The sequence below is a fragment of the Phlebotomus papatasi genome, chromosome 3 (assembly GCF_024763615.1).
Source record: "Phlebotomus papatasi isolate M1 chromosome 3, Ppap_2.1, whole genome shotgun sequence".
Taxonomy (NCBI): domain Eukaryota; kingdom Metazoa; phylum Arthropoda; class Insecta; order Diptera; family Psychodidae; genus Phlebotomus; species Phlebotomus papatasi.
Genome location: NC_077224.1, coordinates 63,948,700 through 63,953,459, shown reverse-complemented (window position 1 = coordinate 63,953,459; position 4,760 = coordinate 63,948,700). Strand labels below are relative to the sequence as shown.

At 31.0% G+C, this 4,760-nt stretch overlaps 1 long non-coding RNA gene across 1 annotated transcript; it reads left to right on the top strand.

Moving 5' to 3' along the window:
• The first annotated feature begins 1,060 nt into the window (after positions 1-1,060).
• LOC129807179 (uncharacterized) lies at positions 1,061-3,758 on the top strand. The gene is made up of 3 exons (XR_008752247.1): positions 1,061-1,183; positions 1,690-1,887; positions 3,112-3,758. It is a non-coding gene; the product is annotated as an uncharacterized LOC129807179 (long non-coding RNA).
• Positions 3,759-4,760: the final 1,002 nt, after the last annotated feature.

The following is a 4,760-nucleotide window of genomic DNA, read 5'->3' as shown; positions in this document are numbered from 1 at the left end:
TTAAATTTAATGAAACTTTCACTGGTAAATTGTTCTATCACAACAAAAACATCTAATAATGGCTGTGAAGATGACAGCTGAGCGAGTTGAGCGCAATTTTCCACGAAAAAAATGTGGAGATTCGAGGAACAGATGAAAGAAAACGTACTTGTTCGCAAAAAATAATTTATTTTCAATATTCCTTGCCGAAATAATTAAAAAGGTATATTGATAGTGAAATTAGAGTCACTGAATATTCATTTTTTAATTAACACAGATTTGTAAATTATTTTAATCAAACCTAATTCCTCATATTCTTGCAGACAAATTCTCGCGTGAAATATTAAGAAAGTGATGAATGGCGGATTTTTTGCTAAGACTCTGATATAGTGATTCAATAAATTAGGTAAATAATAGCAATTTTGTTTGAAACTCGACGACAAAATTGGTTCTGTAGATTAAATATGAACTAACGTGATGCATCTTGCTAAAGAAAAATACTAAAATACAGTGAATAATTTTCAAAAGTACATTTTATTTTGGGGTGCCGATACGCGGGACAACCTTCCGATCCGAGGAACACTGACGATCGCTGGTACATTTACCTTATATATCTATACAACATTTTTGATGTTCTTATTAAGAATTAGTGAATTCAATAAGTGGTAGTGGAGGGATCCGCACTTTTACAAATATTTTTTTTTAATGTATCAGCAACTATATTTATCGTAAATAGCCTAAAAGGAAACCATAAATGTCATGTTCCGAGATCAATTACAATAATTGTGACGTGGTTTGTGAGAAATTACATAAATGGCTGCCCCAGGAGCGGTTTTCTCAAATTTCAAAACTTGAATGTAAAAAATTGAGGAAAATATGCTTATTGCAAAGAAAAAAAAAACACATTTTTCATAAATAATGAAAATTTTAATAAATCTCTAATTGAATATTTCCTCGGAAATAATTTTTTTTTCTTAAAAAAATCTTGCACAATTCACCAAAAAATGCAGAATTTTTGGTCGAGAATATGTGAAAATCTGTGAATATGTGAACAGCCGGGTTGTGCCAGTTGTGACAATAATGTCACGCCAGTTGCAAGTCATCAGCGTGCAGTGTCTGAGCATGTTCAATCGGCTCAAGTTCTGTGAAAATTGATTAAAAAAGTAGTTTTCAAAGTGATTTGGTAAAGGACATTTATAAGGAAGTGAGTGTGCTTTGAAGTAATGTATTTTTATCGTAATTAAGGTGAAAAATCTCGTGTTTGTGTGGTTTATCGGCGGAAGGTAAAAATTCACGCGCATTGCTTGACGCCATTTTTCAAACGTTTTAGAAAATAAAGACTGTTGTGAGACTTCTTTTGGGGCTTCGGAAATATGTGAAGCTATGTTTCGTAGAAATTTAGAGTGGTTGTTTTATCTAGTTGACTAGATTTTTTGGCAGACAGGGCTGCAAGAGGTCCATAAAAGGAATCAAAATCCCAAGTTTTCTCAGCGCTGTGAAAGGGGGTGGGGGGATAAAGTTGGCGGGCAAATTTGACAAATGCAGATTTTTTGTTGGTTTTTTTCCGTACCTTTCCAAGATCAATGCTTTATGATCTATTATCTAATAAGGTTCTAGCAATAAATAAGATAGCGGAATATATTTATTTTTATTCTGGAGAAATTGACCAAACCCACTAAGCACTAAAAAAATTGTTTCTTTCAACCACAGGACCTCCTGCTACAATCGCCTTAAGGACAACTAAATAGTCAAACGATTTGGCTCAGGTTCTGCAAGGATTTCCTGCAAAATCCGGGAATATCAGTGGTGTTGGTGCAAGTCTCGTTAGAGCTCCAGACAACAGCAGTCCATGTCCGTTAAGCGGGTGATCCCAATATCCGTACATTTACATCGTTGACCCTTTGATAGGTACGTAATTGTGCAAAAAAAAATTTTTCTAGTATCGTAAAATGATTAAATTTAAGACAAGATAACAATAAGAGCCATTCTCGTAACGAGTCGAAATTAATTATTTTCTAAAAATTGAAAACAATTTCCTCTGAAAAATCCCGTTCTCAAAAAAAAATTTATTTTTCTGTTGATCAATAAATTTAAATACTAGCAAGAGCTTCCGCTTTTGCGAATAATTTTCTTTAAAATTTATTAATATTTTATGTATATTTTTAAATGAAATTAATCCAGTTTAATTTAAAATTGGAGCTTAAACTTTTCAATTAATATATTACTCCATAATACATGAACAGTAAAAGGTCAATTTTTTGAAACTCAAGTTTTAGGAAAACAGTTTTTTGATTTTTCAGTTATAAATGTCTTTCATAATAAAACGAAATACGTACTTAATGCCTGAGTTAAATGTTTATTGTTTTTTTTTGACTCTCACAAAAAATGTTTTTTTTTTTTGGAAAATCAAAAACATTTTAATTAATTTTATTTTATAAAATGCTGTAGAATTTTATTTATAAAAATAAAAAATAAACGCAAAAGTGGAAGCTCTGCTTTTTGGGCAATGTAGGGGAAGGTACCTATGCTTTACACACGGTCCCAAGCTTTATAATGACTAAATTTTTCCTATGTTTTTCAATAAATGTACCTCATCGCACCCATATTTTAAAAACTAGCGTAAGGTGTCTTGTTTTTAAAATATATTTATTCAGTAACATAGGAAAAATAGGTGTATATTATTTTACTATATATTTTAAAAATTCAAAAACATCTGAAACTATATGAAGAAGCAGTTTTTATTCTCTGTGCTCCAATTAAGATAGATTGACGTATTTGTAGAAAAGAAATTTTTTTGTTCAATTTTTGTTTGTCAACTTTACTAGAATGTCTTATGTTTTACTAAAAGTGGAAAATATTTTATGTTGTTCTACATTTTGTATCGTTTTGTTGTTAACCAATATTTTTAATCGAATTCTCCAAATTTTTAATAGTTCTAGGTCGTGAATAATTATGATACAATTTTATCATTTAGTGTTTCAGTTTATTAATTATGAAGAATTTTTGAGTTTCCCTATTTTTATAGGTTTTAAAAGTAACTTTTTTGTATACTTACCTTTGTTATATTAATGGAACTTTTGTATAAGTAATCTAATCACTTTTTTAAATAACTCGGGTTTTCATTATTGACAGATATTCAAACCGAAGAGGTTTCGAAACTACTAGAGCTGTCACCAAAATATTGTTTTCAACAAGTGATGCACTAATTCAGAATATTAAATGCAAACACAGGAATGGCAAAATTTTTCGAGTACACAGCCGACAATTTCTTTAAAAAAAAATGGAGCGTTGAATAGATTTAAAAAGCACCTGAAGAGCGACCGCAGCAATATCAATTACAGTAATCTGCCCTTGAGGTCGGATTAGTGTATTATCAGCAATACCCAAATTTTATCACAGAGGAGAGTATACAGAATATGGAAAAAATGACAACGTTAAAAGTCTTCAGATCTACACTTTAGATCAAGTCAACTTCAATTCTTCAGATGAACTCCAGATCAATTCTGCACATATGCAGAAATCTTTGACGCCTACTTTAGAAATTTTGAGGAAGATTTTGAAAATCATTCGCTAAAAATAATACTTCGCCTACATAATTTTGACCACTTTAACATAGACAGGATGTTTTATTAATTTAAAGTCTCATCTCTGTTACTTAAAACTCATGTCAAACAATTGAGAGTTTGTGACAAAAATTCTTCAGATTTGTATCAGATGTCGTTTACTGGACTACGCCTTTGAAGGATTTTCTTCTGAATACAAATATATATGCGAAAAAACAACGTTTTTGAATCACAAGTCTTTCTCATTTAATAATGGGTGGTTCTCACACAAAAACTTGGAGATGTCGATGTTTGCATTTTAGGCGAAAAAGAAACTAGAGCCAGACAAGATTGAGAGAAGTGGAGTCTCAAAATTTTGGATAAAATAGTTTTTCCGATTTTTTGTACTCTTACGACTACAAGGTACGTAATTCGTTATGTTATCATTCGTCATGCATCTGTGGATCATATTGTCACATAGTCACATACCTGTTTTACTACGATAAAATTTCGTCGGTTGCGTGTACCTCTGTCGTATCTGCATTTGTTTTGTGTCTGCATTTGGTGCAAGCTACAATACAGACGACACCTCTTGCATAAAATGCTGACACAACAGAAATGCAGATATGACAGAGGTAGACGCAACCGACGATTTGTCTCAACTTTGACACATCAACCGGTAGCATTCTTTAAGACAGGCGAACATAAGGATCACGGATATAAATAAATTTTTTTGACATAAATTCCATGTTTTATTTCTCAATGTATATCGACCCACCTTTTTGCAAAAAGAGGACTAAACCACGGAAGACTTAATCGAATTTCATAATGCTCTCTGATTGTTTCTAAAAAACTTCTAAAATCAATCTGAAAATTTCTAATATTAAGCACACTGTTTCTAAAATCAACCCAGAAGGCTTCTAGAATTAATCATACAAAACTTCTAAATCAATGTGAAAATTTCTAAAATTAAGTATTTAGTTACTAAAATCAACCCAGAGAGTTTCTAATATGGACTTTTTGAAACTTTCTAAAATCAATCTGAAAATTTCTAAAATTAAGTACACTGTTCCTAAAATTCAGCCAGAATTCTTCTAGAATTAATCATACAAAACTTCTAAATGAATCTGACAATTTCTAAAATTAAGTATTTAGTTTCTAAAATCAACCCAGAGAGTTTCTAATATGTACTTTTGGAAACTTTCTAAAATCAAACTGAAAATTTCAAAAATCAAGTAC